Below are 26,538 nucleotides of genomic sequence, written 5' to 3'. Positions count from 1 at the left end.
TCTGGTTACTTCAGAAAAGGTCCTCTTGCGGCTGGGACAGCTTCTATAGAGGTGGTCCGACCCTCCGCATCCATGGCAGTTTTTAGGGACAGTGCAGTCCTTGGCCGCGTGTCCTGTTTGCCCACAAAAGCGGCAACTTTCTCCTGTGCAGCCTGTCTCCGAGTGGCCAGACCGTCTGCATTTTCGGCAGAAGGCTGGCTGGCGGTTATAGAAACAGTATCCTCGGTCTCCCCCAAGACTAAAAAAAGCAGGGGGGTGTTGTAGCCCATCCGGCCCTGTCGGGTCTGGATTCAGCAGGACCTGGAACTGCCGACGGCCGGTCCAAAAACCGAGGGGATCCTTTACATGCCGGGCTGCAGTTGCTACTTCCCCGTAGCGGCCCAGGAATGAAACTAAGGCTTCATCAGTCACAAAAGGGTTGTACATATGGACTGACACTGTTCTGAAGTTCGGTCTGTCGAGGTTCAGGACTTCATAGTAGGCAAGAGGGCTCACCTTCGCATCCTTTCTGCAGATTTCAGACACCCTTCTGTAGATGTCCTCGCTCCCAAGGGTAACGTCGAAGGCTTTTTCCTGCTGGTTCCACTGGATACACAAAACATCCTGCACCATCAAATGCAGCTGTCCCATGATTACTTGCTTTCCAAAAAAAACTCTCGACAGGACTTGGTCGTCTTCTTTCGTAGCTCGAAACCTTAAAGTATATCTCAGCCCGACCCTTGGGATCGGCTGCTCGTGGGGTGTCATAGCCATTGTTCCGTTCTCGAACGCTTGGCTTTTGTGGCCAAAAACAGCTACTACACTTGATCTTAGCCAAAAGGCCGAGAAGCGATAACACCTAACTGTTTGTTTGCAGACCCAACGTACCAGCACATTGCTCAATTGTCGGGGTGCGGTCCTTTCAACTGGGCGTAGCAGTCGCTTGCTACTTAGCAACCCACTCCCCACGCTGCCCCCGTCCGCGAAAATCATTGATTTGTTTACAAGCAAAAGAGTAAACTCCTGCTGAAATCTGGTTGATTTCACTGTTGTTTCAGACAGTGATTTGAGACTTGCTGCAAGGCTCCACTAGAGACTCCAGTGACGATTAATCACTGCAAAGTCCTGCTGAAAATCTTGTTGATTTCACAATGAATTCAGACAGTGATTTGCTGATTTGAGACGTGCTCCACTGGAGACTCCAGTGCAGTGATGATTAATCCCTGTAAAATCCTGCTGAAATCTGGTTGATTTCACTTTGGATTCAGACAGTGATTTGAGACTAGGGACTCCAGTGATAAGTAAACACAACTTTGTGCTCCATTGTCAGGAGCCTCTGTCCAACTAATTTTCTTTTCACACAAGTACATGAGGCTCCGCCAATTGGCAGAGCCTGCCAAAAATATGGTCAACTCATTGTTGTTCCTCTCCACGGAAGTCTTTAGTAAAAGGCGAAAGACTTATGCGTATTGAAGAGAAACCAAAGTCAGTTGCAGAATCAGGTGGCAGGCAGCCTTATATCCCAGTCGCAACAGTGATCCCTCTTGTGGTTGGGATTGGTTGAGCTGCGGTTGTCCAATGCCAAACCCATTCCCCAGCACCATCCATCAAAAAATCATTGATTTGTTTACAAGCAAAAGTGTAAAGTCCTGCTGAAATGTGGCTGATTTCACTTTGGATTCAGACAGTGATTTGCTGATTTGAGACTTGCTCCACTGGAGACTCCAGTGCAGTGATGATTCATCCTGAAATCTGGTTGATTTCACTTTGGATTCAGACAGTGATTTGCTGATTATAGACTCCCTCCACTGGAGACTCCAGTGCAGTGATGATTAATCCCTGTAAAATCCTGCTGAAATCTGGTTGATTTCACTTTGGATTCAGACAGTGCTGATTTGAGACCTGCTCCACTGGAGACTCCAGTGAGGATTAAACGGGACATCTGGTTTTTCTTTGACTTCAATATCAGGGGAGAGCGCGAACGCAGTCCCCCACTACCACAAATTATGCAGTCGAGATTCCCACATTTGGGGAATTCGCAGTGGTCAGCACAGTCGCAGTGCAATGACTGAGCCTCGCCCTGGGTGAACCACCTTCTTGATCATGGTATCTCCCCTGCCAGGTAAGTATGAGTTGGTGGTGACAGAGGCAGGGACGGTATTCCCAGTCACAGCATTTGTGGTGACGGTTCGCAGATGGCGCCATCTTCACAGATCAGTGAATTTAAAATCAGTGATTTGAGACTTACAAAACAAAGGCACCATTGATGATTGATGAGTAAGCATAAGTCACTTGCCAAAAGCCTCAGTCTTCAAAACTATGTGGAGGTGAGACTTGTTTTACTCAAAGCAGAAATCATTTCCAACACCAAACCACTGATTCAGGTAACCATTTCTTTTATTTTCCACAATTTAAAGGGTGCACCGTTCCCGGAGGTGCTGCAATACCGGGTCGATGCTTGGAGTGAACGGAGCAAGCCCCTTTTTCATCTCCCAGAGCTAAAAATCGGCTTAATATGTAGTCCTCGTATAGAGGACATATCAGATATTAAACTGATAAGAACAGATTTTTTTTTTTTTTTTTTTTTTTTTTACTGATAAGAACAGATTTTTTTTTTAATTTTTTTTTTTATTACACATTCCACACCAACACACAATATTACATTACATTGTCATTTTCATCAACACAAAAAAACAACAACATACAGACTGTACCAATGCACCCAATACCATAGCAACCCCCTTCCCCACCCTCTTACCTAAGCTAACACTCCCTTCCATCGCTCCTTGGCTGCATGGTACCCATGCCTCTCCTCCTCCCTCCTTTTCATCCGCCGCACCTCCCCCCTCACCTTCGCCACCACTCCTTCAACCCTGTTCACCTCATTACTTCTTATTAATGCCATTCTGTCATCCCACAGTGCTGCCTTCCCTATTGACAGAATCAACCACAACAAAAAACCCTCCCATCCCCGTCCCCTCAGACCCACCCCCAGCATCAGCATCTCATAACACAGTCCCCCCAGTTTAGGAAAAAAAAAACCCAGCTCTCCCCACATTGTTCTTGCAAACCCACATCCCCAAAATACATGAGATAAGTCCTCGTCTCTGCCACAACCTAATCGTGGGCAGGAGCGCAGCCTTGACAGGCCATGCCTATATAAAGTGTCCCTCACAGGCATCCTCTTATGTAGACATAGCCAGTTGATGTCCTTTAGTCTGTTTGGCAGTTCCTTGTGCTGCGCAAACAGCCACTCCTCCCTGCCCACCCCGCAAACTCTCACAGGTCCCTGTTTTGCAACTATTGCCTTGTATAGTTCCCGATGATCCAGGCCTAGGTCACCTTCCCCGCATTCCTTGTGCCTTTTAGCCCAGCCCATCATCTGCCTGTAGTGTGGTGGCATAACCTCCCCTTTTGGCCGCCCGTTCTCCCATTTAACCCACTTCCTCAAAGGAAAGGATAGCCAAAACATGAGCAGCACATGGTACCAGTGCCTACTAGGGAACTTCACCCCGTTGCAGCAAAAGGAAAAGAAAAGAACATCTAACTTAACCCTCCTGTTGTCCTCATTTCCTGTATACACCCCGTGTCCTCCGGGTCAAAATGACCCGTCTTCACTAAACCCCCCATATAAGCAGCTTAATTAAATTTTAAACACCAAATTTCATCTTGCTTGAAGAAACAACTTGTCATTCACCACAAAATGTGTGACTACCTCAGTTTTCCCTCTTCACTTTATTTGTATAGCTTAAGAAAAGAAAAATCTTTATTCATCCCAATGACTCAGTTTCTTTCTTGTTTTTCTCTTGAACAATTTAGGACAATGTACACTACAAAAATATGAAAAATAACATAACCAATTCAACCTATTAGCACATGTAGGGCAGTATGCAAGTGTACCGCCTTTGCAGATATATTTTTTACACCTGCAGCACACAGTATGTGTTTTACAGTCCTTCTTTTGAGGGCAGAACTGACATCTCTTCCTCTTACTTGCCCTAGCTGGGGAAGTGGCTGTAGTAGCTGGATCCTCAGGTTGATCAGGAGCTCCTGCACTCTGAATAGCTTTCACAACTTCTGCTGAGACTTCTGTGCAGGGGACATGCTTCCTTCTTTCAATGAGTGGAGTTACAAGAGATTTTCCTACCTGCTCCAGGAACACCCTTCTCTTGCTCTGCTTACGAGACATCCAGGTCGGGTTGATCTCTCTCCAAATCACAAAGGCATTGTGGGAGGAAACATCAATGATGTTGTGGACGATGGCCAGGGGCCACCAGGCAGTCATCTTTCTGCAGCTGTATGTTCCAATCACCTTATCCAGGTTGTCCTGGACACCCTTTGTTGCGGTTGTAGTTCAAGATGATGACTGGCTTCCTGTCGTCACGATCGCTAATGTCACCGTCTGTGTGCAGTGTGCTCAGAAGAACTACATTCTTGTTTTTCTTTGGGAGGTAAGAAACTAGAGCGGTGGTGGGAGTGAAGGCGAACTTTGATGATAAGACCTCTCTTCTCTTTGACGCAAGCAGTGCAGGTGGGAGCTCAGGCTTGTTCTTTCGAACTGCACCAACCATGGTGATCTTCCTCTTCAGGAGCTGCTGTCCAAGTTTACACGAGATGAAGAAACTGTCACATGTCACATTGTGCCCCCTCAGTCCCTCTGTCACATGTCACATTGTGACCCCTCAGTCCCTCTGTCACATCAAGCACAACTCGCATCCACTGGTTCTTCTCTGGGCGTCCACTGGTCGGCTTCCCGGTATAGACTTGCATTTTCCAAGCATAGCTTGATTTGGCATCGCAAGCCACCCATGACTTGATCCCATATTTTGCTGGCTTGCTGGGCATATACTGCCGGAGAGGACAACGACCTTTGGACAGCAGTCTGTGAGAGGACCACCTGATTTGTCTTGGTTACTTCTGCTACTGATTGATCTGAGACACAACTGAAACATTGTAACATTCTGTGGTGTGTAAATAACTGTGTGACCTTGATTTCAACTCTATTTGCCTCATGGGTCATTTTGACCCGAAGACCATCTTTGTACCTTTTTTTGTACAGCTTACATGGAAATGTGAATAAAAGCAACCTTTCACTTTTTCTACTGTTGGGGCCAATCTAGGAAAAGTCATAAAATTTCAAGTAAAAAAAATATTGTTTAGGGGTATTTTTGGGGTTTTTTAACACAGTGGCGGGTCATTTTGACCCGAGGACAACAGGAGGGTTAAGTGGCACATCAGGCACTCCCCTTCCCCCCTCTGGTACCCCTTGTCTCATCCAGCCCCTCCTCACATACTCGTATCCCCCCCACACAAAGGAGAAAACATCCCGCACTAATCTTCTCCTATACTCCGGTGGCAGGGGGAAAACGTACGCCAGGTAAATCATTGACGGCAAAATGTCCGCTTTCACCACCAAAACCCTCCCAGTTAAAGACAAACGTCGGGCCTTCCACAGTCCTATTCGTGACCTTAGTGCTGCCAGGCGCCTCCTCCAGTTCAGCGGCCCACTCTCGCTGTCTTCAAAATCCACCCCCAGTATTCTCATTGGACCCTCGCACTCCGACAATCCAAACAGCCCCCCTCCCCTCCCCTTCCAAGGTCCAAAATATTTAACCTTGGATTTTCCAACATTGACCCTTGCCCCGGATACTTTTGAAAAGGACCCCAAGACGTCCAAAGCACGGAGCAAGGAGCCCTTCGTTGTTAAAAAGAGCGTCATGTCATCCGCGTACTGGGATATCCTCAAATCCCTCTCTCCACCCCCTGGAAGGCGCAATCCCTTCACGCCCGCGTCCGCCCGAATAGCTGCAGCTAGCGGTTCAATATATATAACAAAAAGCAGTGGCGAGAGTGGACATCCTTGCCTCACTCCCGTCTGCTGTGACACCAAAACCCCCATATGCCCATTCACAACCACCCTACTCCCAACCCCCGTGTACATGATCCCTAACCACCTCCGAAAAATTGGTCCAAAACCCATCCTCTCTAACACAGCTGCCAAAAAACCTTGGTTCACCCTATCAAACGCCTTTTCCATGTCCAACCCCACCAGCATCAGAGGGACCCCACGTTCCTCCACCCAGTGAATGCAATCCCTCACCAGCCCTAAATTCCATTGGATGCGTCTCCCCTCCACCCCACACGTCTGATCCTCATTTACCACATGAGGTAGAGCAGATCGGAGTCGTCCGGCCAACACTCTAGCGATGATCTTATAATCAGCACAGAGAAGAGTTATCGGCCTGAAATTACCCAAGTCTTCTTTTTCCCCTTTCTTATGTAGCAAGGTCAACACCCCCTCCCTCATTGTCCTCCCCAACAGCCCCCGTTCCAGCACTGCACCCACCACTTCTAAAAAATCCTTCCCCAGGATCCCCCAGAACGCCGCATAAAATTCTTTTGGTAACCCATCAATCCCCGGCACCTTTCCCCCTCCCAAACCTTTCATAGCTCCCTCCAACTCTGCGAGACCCACCGGGCGTTCTAGGGCCTCCACCACTTCCCTTGGCACCCTAGCCTCAAGCCCCTTCAAAAAACCTCCTTCCTCCGGTTCTTCCACCTCTTGTGGCCCCATGGCGTCCCCAAAAAAATTGGAGGCAACCCCAACCATCCCCTCCGGATCTGAGACAAGGTCACCATCCTTCCCCCGTAGCCCCGGAATGCACGCTCTTGCCCGGGCAGCCCTCACCTGTTTAAAAAACATGGGCGAACAGGTCTCTGCTACATTGATGGATTCCCTCCCACATCTCCTCAGTAACCCATCAGCTTTTCCCTTAAAGTATAGGCCCAAATTCCCCCTCACCTCCCTCTCCCTCTGCTTATCCCTTCTTTCCCCCTTGTTCTCCGCCTCCATCATAGCCTGCAGCTCCCTTTGGAGCCTCCTAAACCCCCCCTTCTCCTCCCTCGCTCGTTGTGAACAATATCCCACAGTCAACTCCCTGGCGTTTACCTTCACACATTCCCACCACTCCACAATATTGTCAAAAAAAGGCTTCAGTGAGACCCACCCCTCAAAGTGTAAAGTGAAGGCTCTACGGAAAGCCTCCTCCTCCAAAACCCCACAATTCAACTTCCAGTAACCCCTTCCAAAAATTTGGGCCGCCACCGAAAAGGCCACCTCAAGTTGGTTGTGGTCTGAGAACCACACTGGTCCCACAACGGCCCTCCGTACAGCAGCCACAGCAGGCACAAAAACAAAATCAATCCGAGTACGGGAACCCCGTGTATTCGACCAAGTGATGCCCTCCCTTGCCGGCTCGACTGCCCTGTACCCATCCTTCAGCATGAAAGCCTGCACCACCTCTTCCAAATACGGCCGACTGAAATCCCCTGTCCCCTCCAAAGAGACGTTGAAATCCCCCCCTAGAACCACCACCTTATTCGTGACACACACCTCCTTAAGTGCAATAAAAAGGGCCTTACGTCCTTTCGGCTCCGCTGGTGCATACACATTGATAAATCTAAAGAAAACCCCCCTCCATAATGCATCCACCACCAGTACCCTCCCCTGCACTACTGAGAAGCTGTCCCGGACCTGGAAATCTTTATTTCCAAACAGGATTCCCACCCCTGAGGAGTGTACCCCCCCTACACCCCATCTCGACTCACCCTTGAGCCAGCCCTCCGAAAACTCCCTGACATCCCCACCATCCTTTAGATGCACTTCCTGCAGAAAGCAAACATGTAGGGGCGTCTGTAACAGGTATTGGAAAACACTCGCCCTTTTCACAATATTTCTCATACCCCTGACATTTATGGTCACCACTGAAAACAAGGCCATTCAATACTTCACAAATGTGCCCCCCCCCCCCCCCCCTTTACCCTCTGTTGGCAAGCAACCATCTTCCAGTTGATCATTGTTGGCAACATATTCCTGCAGTACCGGGCTTTGAGAAACGTCCTGGGGCGGCTCCCTCCGCGGAGTCCCCCCGGTTTTCTCCATTCCTGCACCACCCGATGAAATCTCCACAGAAGCCTGTTGGCTCCTACCCTCCGACTCGGATCCTGGGGGTTCCCGGATCTCCCCCATCGCACGGCCGTCTGCCAGCTTCTTCTTCCTCCTTCTCGACCTGTGCACCTGTGGTCCAGCCTCGGTTGCTTCTGCCGAAGACTCAGCCTGCTCACCCCTGGATGAACTGCTCCTCTTCCTGACCCCCTGGATTGTCTCTTTCCTGGTGTCCTCCTCCTCCGAGCTGATCACACAGTCTGCCCAGGACCCCACCAGTGGCAGAGAGTCTCCCAGGCTCACAACCACTTGTGTGTCCATCCGCTCCTCCGTTTCGTTTGCGCCGATGTGGTCAGTCGCAGACTCGTCCCGTGCAGCAGCCCTTCCCTCCTCTCCAGAGAGCGACTGTAGTGCCTCCTCCAACGGGGTGAGGACAGAGACCTCCCCCTGCACTGCTACCTCTGCGTAGCTACGGGTTGTGGTTGTGCAGTCGCGGACAATGTGCCCCTCTCCTCCGCATCCATGGCACGTCTTTGGGGCCCCGCACGTGGCCACGCTGTGTCCCCTTCCACCACAGTTCCGGCATCGCCCTTCGGTGCAGTCCGTCGCCATGTGCCCAAAGCTGCGGCATTGCCTGCAGAAACTGGGCTGGCCGGAGTAAAAGAGGAAACCCCTGTCCTCACCAATGCTGAAGTAGGCTGGAGGATGCCGCAGCCCACCGCCTCCGCCGGGGTTGTCCTCGAGGAGAACTTTGAATTGTCTCCGCCCTGACCAGATGCCGAAACTGTCCCTCAGGTATCTCACCGCCGACTCCACCTTCCCATACCTCGACAACCAGGATATGACCGTCTCGTCCCCCACATATGGGTTGTACATGTGGACCGTCACAATCTTCAAGTTCCTCTTGCAAAGAGCCTCCACCCGAAACTTTGAAAAGGGCTCTTCTTCCGCCTTTTCCCTCGCTGTCTCCATCACCCTCTCATACACTGCTTGGCTGTGTAGAGTCAGGTCAAAACCACCTCCTGCTGCATTCCACTGCAGGCAGTATACGTGGGCGGGGTCAATCTTCAGTGATCCCACCACGACCGTACGCACGAACCATTCCCTCTTCCCATGTTTCTCATCTTCTTTAACCTTCCAAGTGAATCGCACCGAGTTCCTAAGTCCTGCAGACATGATAGCCTGTGTGAGGACGGGACTCCAGCAACTTTATCCACCAAGCTCCATACACCGCACAGCTTTAGCAACAACCACTACACTTGATCTTAGCCAAAAGGCCGAGAAGCGATAACACCTAACTGTTTGTTTGCAGACCCAACGTACCAGCACATTGCTCAATTGTCGGGGTGCGGTCCTTTCAACTGGGCGTAGCAGTCGCTTGCTACTTAGCAACCCACTCCCCACGCTGCCCCCGTCCGCGAAAATCATTGATTTGTTTACAAGCAAAAGAGTAAACTCCTGCTGAAATCTGGTTGATTTCACTGTTGTTTCAGACAGTGATTTGAGACTTGCTGCAAGGCTCCACTAGAGACTCCAGTGACGATTAATCACTGCAAAGTCCTGCTGAAAATCTTGTTGATTTCACAATGAATTCAGACAGTGATTTGCTGATTTGAGACGTGCTCCACTGGAGACTCCAGTGCAGTGATGATTAATCCCTGTAAAATCCTGCTGAAATCTGGTTGATTTCACTTTGGATTCAGACAGTGATTTGAGACTAGGGACTCCAGTGATAAGTAAACACAACTTTGTGCTCCATTGTCAGGAGCCTCTGTCCAACTAATTTTCTTTTCACACAAGTACATGAGGCTCCGCCAATTGGCAGAGCCTGCCAAAAATATGGTCAACTCATTGTTGTTCCTCTCCACGGAAGTCTTTAGTAAAAGGCGAAAGACTTATGCGTATTGAAGAGAAACCAAAGTCAGTTGCAGAATCAGGTGGCAGGCAGCCTTATATCCCAGTCGCAACAGTGATCCCTCTTGTGGTTGGGATTGGTTGAGCTGCGGTTGTCCAATGCCAAACCCATTCCCCAGCACCAGCCATCAAAAAATCATTGATTTGTTTACAAGCAAAAGTGTAAAGTCCTGCTGAAATGTGGCTGATTTCACTTTGGATTCAGACAGTGATTTGCTGATTTGAGACTTGCTCCACTGGAGACTCCAGTGCAGTGATGATTCATCCTGAAATCTGGTTGATTTCACTTTGGATTCAGACAGTGATTTGCTGATTATAGACTCCCTCCACTGGAGACTCCAGTGCAGTGATGATTAATCCCTGTAAAATCCTGCTGAAATCTGGTTGATTTCACTTTGGATTCAGACAGTGCTGATTTGAGACTTGCTCCACTGGAGACTCCAGTGAGGATTAAACGGGACATCTGGTTTTTCTTTGACTTCAATATCAGGGGAGAGCGCGAACGCAGTCCCCCACTACCACAAATTATGCAGTCGAGATTCCCACATTTGGGGAATTCGCAGTGGTCAGCACAGTCGCAGTGCAATGACTGAGCCTCGCCCTGGGTGAACCACCTTCTTGATCATGGTATCTCCCCTGCCAGGTAAGTATGAGTTGGTGGTGACAGAGGCAGGGACGGTATTCCCAGTCACAGCATTTGTGGTGACGGTTCGCAGATGGCGCCGTCGTCACAGATCAGTGAATTTAAAATCAGTGATTTCAGACTTGCAAAACAAAGGCACCATTGATGAGTAAGCATAAGTCACTTGCCAAAAGCCTCAGTCTTCAAAACTATGTGGAGGTGAGACTTGTTTTACTCAAAGCAGAAATCATTTCCAACACCAAACCACTGATTCAGGTAACCATTTCTTTTATTTTCCACAATTTGAAGGGTGCACCGTTCCCGGAGGTGCTGCAATACCGGGTCGATGCTTGGAGTGAACGGAGCAAGCCCCTTTTTCATCTCCCAGAGCTAAAAATCGGATTAATATGTAGTCCTCGTATAGAGGACATATCAGATATTAAACTGATAAGAACAGATTTTTTTTTTTTTTTTTTTTTTTTTATTACACATTCCACACCAACACACAATATTACATTACATTGTCATTTTCATCAACAAAAAAAACAAACAACAACATACAGACTGTACCAATGCACCCAATACCATAGCAACCCCCTTCCCCACCCTCTTACCTAAGCTAACACTCCCTTCCATCGCTCCTTGGCTGCATGGTACCCATGCCTCTCCTCCTCCCTCCTTTTCATCCGCCGCACCTCCCCCCTCACCTTCGCCACCACTCCTTCAACCCTGTTCACCTCATTACTTCTTATTAATGCCATTCTGTCATCCCACAGTGCTGCCTTCCCTATTGACAGAATCAACCACAACAAAAAACCCTCCCATCCCCGTCCCCTCAGACCCACCCCCAGCATCAGCATCTCATAAGACAGTCCCCCCAGTTTAGGAAAAAAAAAACCCAGCTCTCCCCACATTGTTCTTGCAAACCCACATCCCCAAAATACATGAGATAAGTCCTCGTCTCTGCCACAACCTAATCGTGGGCAGGAGCGCAGCCTTGACAGGCCATGCCTATATAAAGTGTCCCTCACAGGCATCCTCTTATGTAGACATAGCCAGTTGATGTCCTTTAGTCTGTTTGGCAGTTCCTTGTGCTGCGCAAACAGCCACTCCTCCCTGCCCACCCCGCAAACTCTCACAGGTCCCTGTTTTGCAACTATTGCCTTGTATAGTTCCCGATGATCCAGGCCTAGGTCACCTTCCCCGCATTCCTTGTGCCTTTTAGCCCAGCCCATCATCTGCCTGTAGTGTGGTGGCATAACCTCCCCTTTTGGCCGCCAGTTCTCCCATTTAACCCACTTCCTCAAAGGAAAGGATAGCCAAAACATGAGCAGCACATGGTACCAGTGCCCACTAGGGAACTTCACCCCGTTGCAGCAAAAGGAAAAAAAAAGAACATCTAACTTAAGTGGCACATCAGGCACTCCCCTTCCCCCCTCTGGTACCCCTTGTCTCATCCAGCCCCTCCTCACATACTCGTATCCCCCCCACACAAAGGAGAAAACATCCCGCACTAATCTTCTCCTATACTCCGGTGGCAGGGGGAAAACGTACGCCAGGTAAATCATTGACGGCAAAATGTCCGCTTTCACCACCAAAACCCTCCCAGTTAAAGACAAACGTCGGGCCTTCCACAGTCCTATTCGTGACCTTAGTGCTGCCAGGCGCCTCCTCCAGTTCAGCGGCCCACTCTCGCTGTCTTCAAAATCCACCCCCAGTATTCTCATTGGACCCTCGCACTCCGACAATCCAAACAGCTCCCCTCCCCTCCCCTTCCAAGGTCCAAAATATTTAACCTTGGATTTTCCGACATTGACCCTTGCCCCGGATACTTTTGAAAAGGACCCCAAGACGTCCAAAGCACGGAGCAAGGAGCCCTCTGTTGTTAAAAAGAGCGTCATGTCATCCGCGTACTGGGATATCCTCAAATCCCTCTCTCCACCCCCTGGAAGGCGCAATCCCTTCACGCCCGTGTCCGCCCGAATAGCTGCAGCTAGCGGTTCAATATATATAACAAAAAGCAGTGGCGAGAGTGGACATCCTTGCCTCACTCCTGTCTGCTGTGACACCAAAACCCCCATATGCCCATTCACAACCACCCTACTCCCAACCCCCGTGTACATGATCCCTAACCACCTCCGAAAAATTGGTCCAAAACCCATCCTCTCTAACACAGCTGCCAAAAAACCTTGGTTCACCCTATCAAACGCCTTTTCCATGTCCAAACCCACCAGCATCAGAGGCACCCCACGTTCCTCCACCCAGTGAATGCAATCCCTCACCAGCCCTAAATTCCATTGGATGCGTCTCCCCTCCACCCCACACGTCTGATCCTCATTTACCACATGAGGTAGAGCAGATCGGAGTCGTCCGGCCAACACTCTAGCGATGATCTTATAATCAGCGCAGAGGAGAGTTATCGGCCTGAAATTACCCAAGTCTTCTTTTTCCCCTTTTTTATGTAGCAACGTCAACACCCCCTCCCTCATTGTCCTCCCCAAACGCCCCCCTTCCAGCACTGCACCCACCACTTCTAAAAAATCCTTCCCCAGGATTCCCCAGAACGCCGCATAAAATTCCTTTGGTAACCCATCAATCCCCGGCACCTTTCCCCCTCCCAAACCTTTCATCGCTCCCTCCAACTCTGCGAGACCCACCGGGCGTTCTAGGGCCTCCACCACTTCCCTTGGCACCCTAGCCTCAAGCCCCTTCAAAAAACCTCCTTCCTCTGGTTCTTCCACCTCTTGTGGCCCCATGGCGTCCCCAAAAAAATTGGAGGCAACCCCAACCATCCCTTCTGGATCTGAGACAAGGGTACCATCCTTCCCCCGTAGCCCCGGAATGCACGCTCTTGCCCGGGCAGCCCTCACCTGTTTAAAAAACATAGGCGTACAGGTCTCTGCTACATTGATGGATTCCCTCCCACATCTCCTCAGTAACCCATCAGCTTTCCCCTTAAAGTATAGGCCCAAATTCTCCCTCACCTCCCTCTCCCTCTCCCGTACGCCAGGTAAATCATTGACGGCAAAATGTCCGCTTTCACCACCAAAACCCTCCCAGTTAAAGACAAACGTCGGGCCTTCCACAGTCCTATTCGTGACCTTAGTGCTGCCAGGCGCCTCCTCCAGTTCAGCGGCCCACTCTCGCTGTCTTCAAAATCCACCCCCAGTATTCTCATTGGACCCTCGCACTCCGACAATCCAAACAGCTCCCCTCCCCTCCCCTTCCAAGGTCCAAAATATTTAACCTTGGATTTTCCGACATTGACCCTTGCCCCGGATACTTTTGAAAAGGACCCCAAGACGTCCAAAGCACGGAGCAAGGAGCCCTCTGTTGTTAAAAAGAGCGTCATGTCATCCGCGTACTGGGATATCCTCAAATCCCTCTCTCCACCCCCTGGAAGGCGCAATCCCTTCACGCCCGTGTCCGCCCGAATAGCTGCAGCTAGCGGTTCAATATATATAACAAAAAGCAGTGGCGAGAGTGGACATCCTTGCCTCACTCCTGTCTGCTGTGACACCAAAACCCCCATATGCCCATTCACAACCACCCTACTCCCAACCCCCGTGTACATGATCCCTAACCACCTCCGAAAAATTGGTCCAAAACCCATCCTCTCTAACACAGCTGCCAAAAAACCTTGGTTCACCCTATCAAACGCCTTTTCCATGTCCAAACCCACCAGCATCAGAGGCACCCCACGTTCCTCCACCCAGTGAATGCAATCCCTCACCAGCCCTAAATTCCATTGGATGCGTCTCCCCTCCACCCCACACGTCTGATCCTCATTTACCACATGAGGTAGAGCAGATCGGAGTCGTCCGGCCAACACTCTAGCGATGATCTTATAATCAGCGCAGAGGAGAGTTATCGGCCTGAAATTACCCAAGTCTTCTTTTTCCCCTTTTTTATGTAGCAACGTCAACACCCCCTCCCTCATTGTCCTCCCCAAACGCCCCCCTTCCAGCACTGCACCCACCACTTCTAAAAAATCCTTCCCCAGGATTCCCCAGAACGCCGCATAAAATTCCTTTGGTAACCCATCAATCCCCGGCACCTTTCCCCCTCCCAAACCTTTCATCGCTCCCTCCAACTCTGCGAGACCCACCGGGCGTTCTAGGGCCTCCACCACTTCCCTTGGCACCCTAGCCTCAAGCCCCTTCAAAAAACCTCCTTCCTCTGGTTCTTCCACCTCTTGTGGCCCCATGGCGTCCCCAAAAAAATTGGAGGCAACCCCAACCATCCCTTCTGGATCTGAGACAAGGGTACCATCCTTCCCCCGTAGCCCCGGAATGCACGCTCTTGCCCGGGCAGCCCTCACCTGTTTAAAAAACATAGGCGTACAGGTCTCTGCTACATTGATGGATTCCCTCCCACATCTCCTCAGTAACCCATCAGCTTTCCCCTTAAAGTATAGGCCCAAATTCTCCCTCACCTCCCTCTCCCTCTGCTTATCCCGTATTTCCCCCTTGTTCTCCGCCTCCATCATAGCCTGCAGCTCCCTTTGGAGTCTCCTAAACCCCCCCTTCTCCTCCCTCGCTCGTTGTGAACAATATCCCACCGTCAACTCCCTGGCGTTTACCTTCACACATTCCCACCACTCCACAATATTGTCAAAAAAAGGCTTCAGTGAGACCCACCCCTCATAGTGTAAAGTGAAGGCTCTACGGAAAGCCTCCTCCTCCAAAACCCCACAATTCAACTTCCAGTAACTCCTTCCAAAAATTGGGGCCGCCACCGAAAAGGCCACCTCAAGTTGGTTGTGGTCTGAGAACCACACTGGTCCCACAACGGCCCTCCGTACAGCAGCCACAGCAGGCACAAAAACAAAATCAATCCGACTACGGGAACCCCGTGTATTCGACCAAGTGGTGCCCTCCCTTGTCGGCTCGACTGCCCTGTACCCATCCTTCAGCATGAATGCTTGCACCACCTCTTCCAAATACGGCCGACTGAAATCCCCTGTCCCCTCCAAAGAGACGTTGAAATCCCCCCCTAGAACCACCACCTTATTCGTGACACACACCTCCATAAGTGCAATAAAAAGGGCCTTACGTCCTTTCGGCTCCGCTGGTGCATACACATTAATAAATCTAAAGAAAACCCCCCTCCATAATGCATCCACCACCAGTACCCTCCCCTGCACTACTGAGAAGCTGTCCCGGACCTGGAAATCTTTATTTCCAAACAGGATTCCCACCCCTGAGGAGTGTACCCCCCCTACTCCCCATCTCGACTCACCCTTGAGCCAGCCCTCCGAAAACTCCCTGACATCCCCACCATCCTTTAGATGCACTTCCTGCAGAAAGCAAACATGTAGGGGCATCTGTAACAGGTATTGGAAAACACTTGCCCTTTTCACAATATTTCTCATACCCCTGACATTTATGGTCACCACTGAAAACAAGGCCATTCAATACTTCACAAATGTGCCCCCCCCCCCTTTACCCTCTGTCCCATGGTTGCTCGCTGTTGGCAAGCAACCATCTTCCAGTTGATCATTGTTGGCAACATGTTCCTGCAGTACCGGGCTTTGAGAAACGTCCTGGGGCGGCTCCCTCCGCGGAGTCCCCCCGGTTTTCCCCATTCCTGCACCACCCGATGAAATCTCCACAGAAGCCTGTTGGCTCCTACCCTCCGACTCGGATCCTGGGGGTTCCCGGCTCTCCCCCATCGCACGGCCGTCTGCCAGCTTCTTCTTCCTCCTTCTCGACCTGTGCACCTGTGGTCCAGCCTCGGTTGCTTCTGCCGAAGACTCAGCCTGCTCACCCCTGGACGAACTGCTCCTCTTCCTGACCCCCTGGATTGTCTCTTTCCTGGTGTCCTCCTCCTCCGAGCTGATCACACAGTCTGCCCAGGACCCCACCAGTGGCAGAGAGTCTCCCAGGCTCACAACCACTTGTGTGTCCATCCGCTCCTCCGTTTCGTTTGCGCCGATGTGGTCAGTCGCAGACTCGTCCCGTGCAGCAGCCCTTCCCTCCTCTCCAGAGAGCGACTGTAGTGCCTCCTCCAACGGGGTGAGGACAGAGACCTCCCCCTGCACTGCTACCTCTGCGTAGCTACGGGTTGTGGTTGTGCAGTCGCGGACAATGTGCCCCTCTCCTCCGCATCCATGGCACGTCTTTGGGGCCCCGCACGTGGCCACGCTGTGTCCCCTTCCACCACAGTTCCGGCATCGCCCTTCGGTGCAGTCCGTCGCCATGTGCCCAAAGCTGCGGCATTGCCTGCAGAAACTGGGCTGGCCGGAGTAAAAGAGGAAACCCCTGTCCTCACCAATGCTGAAGTAGGCTGGAGGATGCCGCAGCCCACCGCCTCCGCCGGGGTTGTCCTCGAGGAGAACTTTGAATTGTCTCCGCCCTGACCAGATGCCGAAACTGTCCCTCAGGTATCTCACCGCCGACTCCACCTTCCCATACCTCGACAACCAGGATATGACCGTCTCGTCCCCCACGTATGGGTTGTACATGTGGACCGTCACAATCTTCAAGTTCCTCTTGCAAAGAGCCTCCACCCGAAACTTTGAAAAGGGCTCTTCTTCCGCCTTTTCCCTCGCTGTCTCCATCACCCTCTCATACACTGCTTGGCTGTGTAGAGTCAGGTCAAAACCACCTCCTGCTGCATTCCACTGCAGGCAGTATACGTGGGCGGGGTCAATCTTCAGTGCTCCCACCACGACCGTACGCACAAACCATTCCCTCTTCCCATGTTTCTCATCTTCTTTAACCTTCCAAGTGAATCGCACCGAGTTCCTAAGTCCTGCAGACATGATAGCCTGTGTGAGGACGGGACTCCAGCAACTTTATCCACCAAGCTCCATACACCGCACAGCTTTAGCAGCAACCACTACACTTGATCTTAGCCAAAAGGCCGAGAAGCGATAACACCTAACTGTTTGTTTGCAGACCCAACGTACCAGCACATTGCTCAATTGTCGGGGTGCGGTCCTTTCAACTGGGCGTAGCAGTCGCTTGCTACTTAGCAACCCACTCCCCACGCTGCCCCCGTCCGCGAAAATCATTGATTTGTTTACAAGCAAAAGAGTAAACTCCTGCTGAAATCTGGTTGATTTCACTGTTGTTTCAGACAGTGATTTGAGACTTGCTGCAAGGCTCCACTAGAGACTCCAGTGACGATTAATCACTGCAAAGTCCTGCTGAAAATCTTGTTGATTTCACAATGAATTCAGACAGTGATTTGCTGATTTGAGACGTGCTCCACTGGAGACTCCAGTGCAGTGATGATTAATCCCTGTAAAATCCTGCTGAAATCTGGTTGATTTCACTTTGGATTCAGACAGTGATTTGAGACTAGGGACTCCAGTGATAAGTAAACACAACTTTGTGCTCCATTGTCAGGAGCCTCTGTCCAACTAATTTTCTTTTCACACAAGTACATGAGGCTCCGCCAATTGGCAGAGCCTGCCAAAAATATGGTCAACTCATTGTTGTTCCTCTCCACGGAAGTCTTTAGTAAAAGGCGAAAGACTTATGCGTATTGAAGAGAAACCAAAGTCAGTTGCAGAATCAGGTGGCAGGCAGCCTTATATCCCAGTCGCAACAGTGATCCCTCTTGTGGTTGGGATTGGTTGAGCTGCGGTTGTCCAATGCCAAACCCATTCCCCAGCACCATCCATCAAAAAATCATTGATTTGTTTACAAGCAAAAGTGTAAAGTCCTGCTGAAATGTGGCTGATTTCACTTTGGATTCAGACAGTGATTTGCTGATTTGAGACTTGCTCCACTGGAGACTCCAGTGCAGTGATGATTCATCCTGAAATCTGGTTGATTTCACTTTGGATTCAGACAGTGATTTGCTGATTATAGACTCCCTCCACTGGAGACTCCAGTGCAGTGATGATTAATCCCTGTAAAATCCTGCTGAAATCTGGTTGATTTCACTTTGGATTCAGACAGTGCTGATTTGAGACTTGCTCCACTGGAGACTCCAGTGAGGATTAAACGGGACATCTGGTTTTTCTTTGACTTCAATATCAGGGGAGAGCGCGAACGCAGTCCCCCACTACCACAAATTATGCAGTCGAGATTCCCACATTTGGGGAATTGGCAGTGGTCAGCACAGTCGCAGTGCAATGACTGAGCCTCGCCCTGGGTGAACCACCTTCTTGATCATGGTATCTCCCCTGCCAGGTAAGTATGAGTTGGTGGTGACAGAGGCAGGGACGGTATTCCCAGTCACAGCATTTGTGGTGACGGTTCGCAGATGGCGCCGTCGTCACAGATCAGTGAATTTAAAATCAGTGATTTCAGACTTGCAAAACAAAGGCACCATTGATGAGTAAGCATAAGTCACTTGCCAAAAGCCTCAGTCTTCAAAACTATGTGGAGGTGAGACTTGTTTTACTCAAAGCAGAAATCATTTCCAACACCAAACCACTGATTCAGGTAACCATTTCTTTTATTTTCCACAATTTGAAGGGTGCACCGTTCCCGGAGGTGCTGCAATACCGGGTCGATGCTTGGAGTGAACGGAGCAAGCCCCTTTTTCATCTCCCAGAGCTAAAAATCTGCTTAATATGTAGTCCTCGTATAGAGGACATATCAGATATTAAACTGATAAGAACAGATACTACACTTGATCTTAGCCAAAAGGCCGAGAAGCGATAACACCTAACTGTTTGTTTGCAGACCCAACGTACCAGCACATTGCTCAATTGTCGGGGTGCGGTCCTTTCAACTGGGCGTAGCAGTCGCTTGCTACTTAGCAACCCACTCCCCACGCTGCCCCCGTCCGCGAAAATCATTGATTTGTTTACAAGCAAAAGAGTAAACTCCTGCTGAAATCTGGTTGATTTCACTGTTGTTTCAGACAGTGATTTGAGACTTGCTGCAAGGCTCCACTAGAGACTCCAGTGACGATTAATCACTGCAAAGTCCTGCTGAAAATCTTGTTGATTTCACAATGAATTCAGACAGTGATTTGCTGATTTGAGACGTGCTCCACTGGAGACTCCAGTGCAGTGATGATTAATCCCTGTAAAATCCTGCTGAAATCTGGTTGATTTCACTTTGGATTCAGACAGTGATTTGAGACTAGGGACTCCAGTGATAAGTAAACACAACTTTGTGCTCCATTGTCAGGAGCCTCTGTCCAACTAATTGTCTTTTCACACAAGTACATGAGGCTCCGCCAATTGGCAGAGCCTGCCAAAAATATGGTCAACTCATTGTTGTTCCTCTCCACGGAAGTCTTTAGTAAAAGGCGAAAGACTTATGCGTATTGATGAGAAACCAAAGTCAGTTGCAGAATCAGGTGGCAGGCAGCCTTATATCCCAGTCGCAACAGTGATCCCTCTTGTGGTTGGGATTGGTTGAGCTGCGGTTGTCCAATGCCAAACCCATTCCCCAGCACCAGCCATCAAAAAATCATTGATTTGTTTACAAGCAAAAGTGTAAAGTCCTGCTGAAATGTGGCTGATTTCACTTTGGATTCAGACAGTGATTTGCTGATTTGAGACTTGCTCCACTGGAGACTCCAGTGCAGTGATGATTCATCCTGAAATCTGGTTGATTTCACTTTGGATTCAGACAGTGATTTGCTGATTATAGACTCCCTCCACTGGAGACTCCAGTGCAGTGATGATTAATCCCTGTAAAATCCTGCTGAAATCTGGTTGATTTCACTTTGGATTCAGACAGTGCTGATTTGAGACTTGCTCCACTGGAGACTCCAGTGAGGATTAAACGGGACATCTGGTTTTTCTTTGACTTCAATATCAGGGGAGAGCGCGAACGCAGTCCCCCACTACCACAAATTATGCAGTCGAGATTCCCACATTTGGGGAATTGGCAGTGGTCAGCACAGTCGCAGTGCAATGACTGAGCCTCGCCCTGGGTGAACCACCTTCTTGATCATGGTATCTCCCCTGCCAGGTAAGTATGAGTTGGTGGTGACAGAGGCAGGGATGGTATTCCCAGTCACAGCATTTGTGGTGACGGTTCGCAGATGGCGCCGTCTTCACAGATCAGTGAATTTAAAATCAGTGATTTCAGACTTGCAAAACAAAGGCACCATTGATGAGTAAGCATAAGTCACTTGCCAAAAGCCTCAGTCTTCAAAACTATGTGGAGGTGAGACTTGTTTTACTCAAAGCAGAAATCATTTCCAACACCAAACCACTGATTCAGGTAACCATTTCTTTTATTTTCCACAATTTGAAGGGTGCACCGTTCCCGGAGGTGCTGCAATACCGGGTCGATGCTTGGAGTGAACGGAGCAAGCCCCTTTTTCATCTCCCAGAGCTAAAAATCTGCTTAATATGTAGTCCTCGTATAGAGGACATATCAGATATTAAACTGATAAGAACAGATACTACACTTGATCTTAGCCAAAAGGCCGAGAAGCGATAACACCTAACTGTTTGTTTGCAGACCCAACGTACCAGCACATTGCTCAATTGTCGGGGTGCGGTCCTTTCAACTGGGCGTAGCAGTCGCTTGCTACTTAGCAACCCACTCCCCACGCTGCCCCCGTCCGCGAAAATCATTGATTTGTTTACAAGCAAAAGAGTAAACTCCTGCTGAAATCTGGTTGATTTCACTGTTGTTTCAGACAGTGATTTGAGACTTGCTGCAAGGCTCCACTAGAGACTCCAGTGACGATTAATCACTGCAAAGTCCTGCTGAAAATCTTGTTGATTTCACAATGAATTCAGACAGTGATTTGCTGATTTGAGACGTGCTCCACTGGAGACTCCAGTGCAGTGATGATTAATCCCTGTAAAATCCTGCTGAAATCTGGTTGATTTCACTTTGGATTCAGACAGTGATTTGAGACTAGGGACTCCAGTGATAAGTAAACACAACTTTGTGCTCCATTGTCAGGAGCCTCTGTCCAACTAATTGTCTTTTCACACAAGTACATGAGGCTCCGCCAATTGGCAGAGCCTGCCAAAAATATGGTCAACTCATTGTTGTTCCTCTCCACGGAAGTCTTTAGTAAAAGGCGAAAGACTTGTGCGTATTGAAGAGAAACCAAAGTCAGTTGCAGAATCAGGTGGCAGGCAGCCTTATATCCCAGTCGCAACAGTGATCCCTCTTGTGGTTGGGATTGGTTGAGCTGCGGTTGTCCAATGCCAAACCCATTCCCCAGCACCAGCCATCAAAAAATCATTGATTTGTTTACAAGCAAAAGTGTAAAGTCCTGCTGAAATGTGGCTGATTTCACTTTGGATTCAGACAGTGATTTGCTGATTTGAGACTTGCTCCACTGGAGACTCCAGTGCAGTGATGATTCATCCTGAAATCTGGTTGATTTCACTTTGGATTCAGACAGTGATTTGCTGATTATAGACTCCCTCCACTGGAGACTCCAGTGCAGTGATGATTAATCCCTGTAAAATCCTGCTGAAATCTGGTTGATTTCACTTTGGATTCAGACAGTGCTGATTTGAGACTTGCTCCACTGGAGACTCCAGTGAGGATTAAACGGGACATCTGGTTTTTCTTTGACTTCAATATCAGGGGAGAGCGCGAACGCAGTCCCCCACTACCACAAATTATGCAGTCGAGATTCCCACATTTGGGGAATTGGCAGTGGTCAGCACAGTCGCAGTGCAATGACTGAGCCTCGCCCTGGGTGAACCACCTTCTTGATCATGGTATCTCCCCTGCCAGGTAAGTATGAGTTGGTGGTGACAGAGGCAGGGACGGTATTCCCAGTCACAGCATTTGTGGTGACGGTTCGCAGATGGCGCCGTCTTCACAGATCAGTGAATTTAAAATCAGTGATTTCAGACTTGCAAAACAAAGGCACCATTGATGAGTAAGCATAAGTCACTTGCCAAAAGCCTCAGTCTTCAAAACTATGTGGAGGTGAGACTTGTTTTACTCAAAGCAGAAATCATTTCCAACACCAAACCACTGATTCAGGTAACCATTTCTTTTATTTTCCACAATTTGAAGGGTGCACCGTTCCCGGAGGTGCTGCAATACCGGGTCGATGCTTGGAGTGAACGGAGCAAGCCCCTTTTTCATCTCCCAGAGCTAAAAATCTGCTTAATATGTAGTCCTCGTATAGAGGACATATCAGATATTAAACTGATAAGAACAGATACTACACTTGATCTTAGCCAAAAGGCCGAGAAGCGATAACACCTAACTGTTTGTTTGCAGACCCAACGTACCAGCACATTGCTCAATTGTCGGGGTGCGGTCCTTTCAACTGGGCGTAGCAGTCGCTTGCTACTTAGCAACCCACTCCCCACGCTGCCCCCGTCCGCGAAAATCATTGATTTGTTTACAAGCAAAAGAGTAAACTCCTGCTGAAATCTGGTTGATTTCACTGTTGTTTCAGACAGTGATTTGAGACTTGCTGCAAGGCTCCACTAGAGACTCCAGTGACGATTAATCACTGCAAAGTCCTGCTGAAAATCTTGTTGATTTCACAATGAATTCAGACAGTGATTTGCTGATTTGAGACGTGCTCCACTGGAGACTCCAGTGCAGTGATGATTAATCCCTGTAAAATCCTGCTGAAATCTGGTTGATTTCACTTTGGATTCAGACAGTGATTTGAGACTAGGGACTCCAGTGATAAGTAAACACAACTTTGTGCTCCATTGTCAGGAGCCTCTGTCCAACTAATTGTCTTTTCACACAAGTACATGAGGCTCCGCCAATTGGCAGAGCCTGCCAAAAATATGGTCAACTCATTGTTGTTCCTCTCCACGGAAGTCTTTAGTAAAAGGCGAAAGACTTATGCGTATTGAAGAGAAACCAAAGTCAGTTGCAGAATCAGGTGGCAGGCAGCCTTATATCCCAGTCGCAACAGTGATCCCTCTTGTGGTTGGGATTGGTTGAGCTGCGGTTGTCCAATGCCAAACCCATTCCCCAGCACCAGCCATCAAAAAATCATTGATTTGTTTACAAGCAAAAGTGTAAAGTCCTGCTGAAATGTGGCTGATTTCACTTTGGATTCAGACAGTGATTTGCTGATTTGAGACTTGCTCCACTGGAGACTCCAGTGCAGTGATGATTCATCCTGAAATCTGGTTGATTTCACTTTGGATTCAGACAGTGATTTGCTGATTATAGACTCCCTCCACTGGAGACTCCAGTGCAGTGATGATTAATCCCTGTAAAATCCTGCTGAAATCTGGTTGATTTCACTTTGGATTCAGACAGTGCTGATTTGAGACTTGCTCCACTGGAGACTCCAGTGAGGATTAAACGGGACATCTGGTTTTTCTTTGACTTCAATATCAGGGGAGAGCGCGAACGCAGTCCCCCACTAGCACAAATTATGCAGTCGAGATTCCCACATTTGGGGAATTCGCAGTGGTCAGCACAGTCGCAGTGCAATGACTGAGCCTCGCCCTGGGTGAACCACCTTCTTGATCATGGTATCTCCCCTGCCAGGTAAGTATGAGTTGGTGGTGACAGAGGCAGGGACGGTATTCCCAGTCACAGCATTTGTGGTGACGGTTCGCAGATGGCGCCGTCGTCACAGATCAGTGAATTTAAAATCAGTGATTTCAGACTTGCAAAACAAAGGCACCATTGATGAGTAAGCATAAGTCACTTGCCAAAAGCCTCAGTCTTCAAAACTATGTGGAGGTGAGACTTGTTTTACTCAAAGCAGAAATCATTTCCAACACCAAACCACTGATTCAGGTAACCATTTCTTTTATTTTCCACAATTTGAAGGGTGCACCGTTCCCGGAGGTGCTGCAATACCGGGTCGATGCTTGGAGTGAACGGAGCAAGCCCCTTTTTCATCTCCCAGAGCTAAAAATCTGCTTAATATGTAGTCCTCGTATAGAGGACATATCAGATATTAAACTGATAAGAACAGATACTACACTTGATCTTAGCCAAAAGGCCGAGAAGCGATAACACCTAACTGTTTGTTTGCAGACCCAACGTACCAGCACATTGCTCAATTGTCGGGGTGCGGTCCTTTCAACTGGGCGTAGCAGTCGCTTGCTACTTAGCAACCCACTCCCCACGCTGCCCCCGTCCGCGAAAATCATTGATTTGTTTACAAGCAAAAGAGTAAACTCCTGCTGAAATCTGGTTGATTTCACTGTTGTTTCAGACAGTGATTTGAGACTTGCTGCAAGGCTCCACTAGAGACTCCAGTGACGATTAATCACTGCAAAGTCCTGCTGAAAATCTTGTTGATTTCACAATGAATTCAGACAGTGATTTGCTGATTTGAGACGTGCTCCACTGGAGACTCCAGTGCAGTGATGATTAATCCCTGTAAAATCCTGCTGAAATCTGGTTGATTTCACTTTGGATTCAGACAGTGATTTGAGACTAGGGACTCCAGTGATAAGTAAACACAACTTTGTGCTCCATTGTCAGGAGCCTCTGTCCAACTAATTTTCTTTTCACACAAGTACATGAGGCTCCGCCAATTGGCAGAGCCTGCCAAAAATATGGTCAACTCATTGTTGTTCCTCTCCACGGAAGTCTTTAGTAAAAGGCGAAAGACTTATGCGTATTGAAGAGAAACCAAAGTCAGTTGCAGAATCAGGTGGCAGGCAGCCTTATATCCCAGTCGCAACAGTGATCCCTCTTGTGGTTGGGATTGGTTGAGCTGCGGTTGTCCAATGCCAAACCCATTCCCCAGCACCAGCCATCAAAAAATCATTGATTTGTTTACAAGCAAAAGTGTAAAGTCCTGCTGAAATGTGGCTGATTTCACTTTGGATTCAGACAGTGATTTGCTGATTATAGACTCCCTCCACTGGAGACTCCAGTGCAGTGATGATTAATCCCTGTAAAATCCTGCTGAAATCTGGTTGATTTCACTTTGGATTCAGACAGTGCTGATTTGAGACCTGCTCCACTGGAGACTCCAGTGAGGATTAAACGGGACATCTGGTTTTTCTTTGACTTCAATATCAGGGGAGAGCGCGAACGCAGTCCCCCACTACCACAAATTATGCAGTCGAGATTCCCACATTTGGGGAATTGGCAGTGGTCAGCACAGTCGCAGTGCAATGACTGAGCCTCGCCCTGGGTGAACCACCTTCTTGATCATGGTATCTCCCCTGCCAGGTAAGTATGAGTTGGTGGTGACAGAGGCAGGGACGGTATTCCCAGTCACAGCATTTGTGGTGACGGTTCGCAGATGGCGCCATCTTCACAGATCAGTGAATTTAAAATCAGTGATTTGAGACTTACAAAACAAAGGCACCATTGATGATTGATGAGTAAGCATAAGTCACTTGCCAAAAGCCTCAGTCTTCAAAACTATGTGGAGGTGAGACTTGTTTTACTCAAAGCAGAAATCATTTCCAACACCAAACCACTGATTCAGGTAACCATTTCTTTTATTTTCCACAATTTAAAGGGTGCACCGTTCCCGGAGGTGCTGCAATACCGGGTCGATGCTTGGAGTGAACGGAGCAAGCCCCTTTTTCATCTCCCAGAGCTAAAAATCTGCTTAATATGTAGTCCTCGTATAGAGGACATATCAGATATTAAACTGATAAGAACAGATTTTTTTTTTTTTTTTTTTTTTTTTTTACTGATAAGAACAGATTTTTTTTTTATTTTTTTTTTTTATTACACATTCCACACCAACACACAATATTACATTACATTGTCATTTTCATCAACACAAAAAAACAACAACATACAGACTGTACCAATGCACCCAATACCATAGCAACCCCCTTCCCCACCCTCTTACCTAAGCTAACACTCCCTTCCATCGCTCCTTGGCTGCATGGTACCCATGCCTCTCCTCCTCCCTCCTTTTCATCCGCCGCACCTCCCCCCTCACCTTCGCCACCACTCCTTCAACCCTGTTCACCTCATTACTTCTTATTAATGCCATTCTGTCATCCCACAGTGCTGCCTTCCCTATTGACAGAATCAACCACAACAAAAAACCCTCCCATCCCCGTCCCCTCAGACCCACCCCCAGCATCAGCATCTCATAACACAGTCCCCCCAGTTTAGGAAAAAAAAAACCCAGCTCTCCCCACATTGTTCTTGCAAACCCACATCCCCAAAATACATGAGATAAGTCCTCGTCTCTGCCACAACCTAATCGTGGGCAGGAGCGCAGCCTTGACAGGCCATGCCTATATAAAGTGTCCCTC

General features: G+C 48.9%; 20 non-coding genes and 3 pseudogenes across 20 annotated transcripts; all 23 read right to left on the bottom strand.

The window, feature by feature from the left end:
• Positions 1-735: 735 nt before the first annotated feature.
• On the bottom strand, positions 736-833 carry LOC120815226 (U2 spliceosomal RNA; annotated as a pseudogene).
• A 520-nt stretch (positions 834-1,353) lies between these two features.
• LOC120815227 (U5 spliceosomal RNA) lies at positions 1,354-1,468 on the bottom strand. Its single transcript, XR_005711555.1, has one exon. It is a non-coding gene; the product is annotated as a U5 spliceosomal RNA (small nuclear RNA).
• A 477-nt stretch (positions 1,469-1,945) lies between these two features.
• Positions 1,946-2,109, bottom strand: LOC120815224 (U1 spliceosomal RNA). Its single transcript, XR_005711554.1, has one exon. It is a non-coding gene; the product is annotated as a U1 spliceosomal RNA (small nuclear RNA).
• Positions 2,110-2,392: 283 nt separating this feature from the next.
• Positions 2,393-2,587, bottom strand: LOC120815225 (U2 spliceosomal RNA). The gene has a single exon (XR_013452846.1). It is a non-coding gene; the product is annotated as a U2 spliceosomal RNA (small nuclear RNA).
• A 944-nt stretch (positions 2,588-3,531) lies between these two features.
• LOC144388411 (uncharacterized) lies at positions 3,532-8,896 on the bottom strand (annotated as a pseudogene).
• An 837-nt stretch (positions 8,897-9,733) lies between these two features.
• LOC144388478 (U5 spliceosomal RNA) lies at positions 9,734-9,848 on the bottom strand. The gene has a single exon (XR_013452861.1). It is a non-coding gene; the product is annotated as a U5 spliceosomal RNA (small nuclear RNA).
• Positions 9,849-10,325: 477 nt separating this feature from the next.
• Positions 10,326-10,489, bottom strand: LOC144388479 (U1 spliceosomal RNA). Its single transcript, XR_013452862.1, has one exon. It is a non-coding gene; the product is annotated as a U1 spliceosomal RNA (small nuclear RNA).
• A 276-nt stretch (positions 10,490-10,765) lies between these two features.
• Positions 10,766-10,972, bottom strand: LOC144388460 (U2 spliceosomal RNA; annotated as a pseudogene).
• A 6,887-nt stretch (positions 10,973-17,859) lies between these two features.
• On the bottom strand, positions 17,860-17,974 carry LOC144388477 (U5 spliceosomal RNA). Its single transcript, XR_013452860.1, has one exon. It is a non-coding gene; the product is annotated as a U5 spliceosomal RNA (small nuclear RNA).
• A 477-nt stretch (positions 17,975-18,451) lies between these two features.
• Positions 18,452-18,615, bottom strand: LOC144388539 (U1 spliceosomal RNA). Its single transcript, XR_013452921.1, has one exon. It is a non-coding gene; the product is annotated as a U1 spliceosomal RNA (small nuclear RNA).
• Positions 18,616-18,891: 276 nt separating this feature from the next.
• On the bottom strand, positions 18,892-19,082 carry LOC144388555 (U2 spliceosomal RNA). Its single transcript, XR_013452937.1, has one exon. It is a non-coding gene; the product is annotated as a U2 spliceosomal RNA (small nuclear RNA).
• A 520-nt stretch (positions 19,083-19,602) lies between these two features.
• Positions 19,603-19,717, bottom strand: LOC144388498 (U5 spliceosomal RNA). The gene has a single exon (XR_013452881.1). It is a non-coding gene; the product is annotated as a U5 spliceosomal RNA (small nuclear RNA).
• A 477-nt stretch (positions 19,718-20,194) lies between these two features.
• Positions 20,195-20,358, bottom strand: LOC144388538 (U1 spliceosomal RNA). The gene has a single exon (XR_013452920.1). It is a non-coding gene; the product is annotated as a U1 spliceosomal RNA (small nuclear RNA).
• Positions 20,359-20,634: 276 nt separating this feature from the next.
• LOC144388554 (U2 spliceosomal RNA) lies at positions 20,635-20,825 on the bottom strand. The gene has a single exon (XR_013452936.1). It is a non-coding gene; the product is annotated as a U2 spliceosomal RNA (small nuclear RNA).
• A 520-nt stretch (positions 20,826-21,345) lies between these two features.
• Positions 21,346-21,460, bottom strand: LOC144388472 (U5 spliceosomal RNA). Its single transcript, XR_013452855.1, has one exon. It is a non-coding gene; the product is annotated as a U5 spliceosomal RNA (small nuclear RNA).
• Positions 21,461-21,937: 477 nt separating this feature from the next.
• On the bottom strand, positions 21,938-22,101 carry LOC144388537 (U1 spliceosomal RNA). Its single transcript, XR_013452919.1, has one exon. It is a non-coding gene; the product is annotated as a U1 spliceosomal RNA (small nuclear RNA).
• A 276-nt stretch (positions 22,102-22,377) lies between these two features.
• LOC144388553 (U2 spliceosomal RNA) lies at positions 22,378-22,568 on the bottom strand. Its single transcript, XR_013452935.1, has one exon. It is a non-coding gene; the product is annotated as a U2 spliceosomal RNA (small nuclear RNA).
• A 520-nt stretch (positions 22,569-23,088) lies between these two features.
• On the bottom strand, positions 23,089-23,203 carry LOC144388476 (U5 spliceosomal RNA). Its single transcript, XR_013452859.1, has one exon. It is a non-coding gene; the product is annotated as a U5 spliceosomal RNA (small nuclear RNA).
• Positions 23,204-23,680: 477 nt separating this feature from the next.
• Positions 23,681-23,844, bottom strand: LOC144388531 (U1 spliceosomal RNA). Its single transcript, XR_013452913.1, has one exon. It is a non-coding gene; the product is annotated as a U1 spliceosomal RNA (small nuclear RNA).
• A 276-nt stretch (positions 23,845-24,120) lies between these two features.
• Positions 24,121-24,311, bottom strand: LOC144388552 (U2 spliceosomal RNA). The gene has a single exon (XR_013452934.1). It is a non-coding gene; the product is annotated as a U2 spliceosomal RNA (small nuclear RNA).
• Positions 24,312-24,831: 520 nt separating this feature from the next.
• Positions 24,832-24,946, bottom strand: LOC144388475 (U5 spliceosomal RNA). Its single transcript, XR_013452858.1, has one exon. It is a non-coding gene; the product is annotated as a U5 spliceosomal RNA (small nuclear RNA).
• A 384-nt stretch (positions 24,947-25,330) lies between these two features.
• LOC144388536 (U1 spliceosomal RNA) lies at positions 25,331-25,494 on the bottom strand. Its single transcript, XR_013452918.1, has one exon. It is a non-coding gene; the product is annotated as a U1 spliceosomal RNA (small nuclear RNA).
• Positions 25,495-25,777: 283 nt separating this feature from the next.
• LOC144388452 (U2 spliceosomal RNA) lies at positions 25,778-25,973 on the bottom strand. The gene has a single exon (XR_013452844.1). It is a non-coding gene; the product is annotated as a U2 spliceosomal RNA (small nuclear RNA).
• Between the last annotated feature and the right edge of the window lie 565 nt (positions 25,974-26,538).

This window comes from Gasterosteus aculeatus, chromosome 15 (assembly GCF_964276395.1).
Source record: "Gasterosteus aculeatus chromosome 15, fGasAcu3.hap1.1, whole genome shotgun sequence".
NCBI classification, from domain to species: Eukaryota; Metazoa; Chordata; class Actinopteri; order Perciformes; family Gasterosteidae; genus Gasterosteus; species Gasterosteus aculeatus.
Note: the sequence above shows the minus strand (reverse complement) of the source record. Positions and strands in the feature narration are given on the sequence as shown.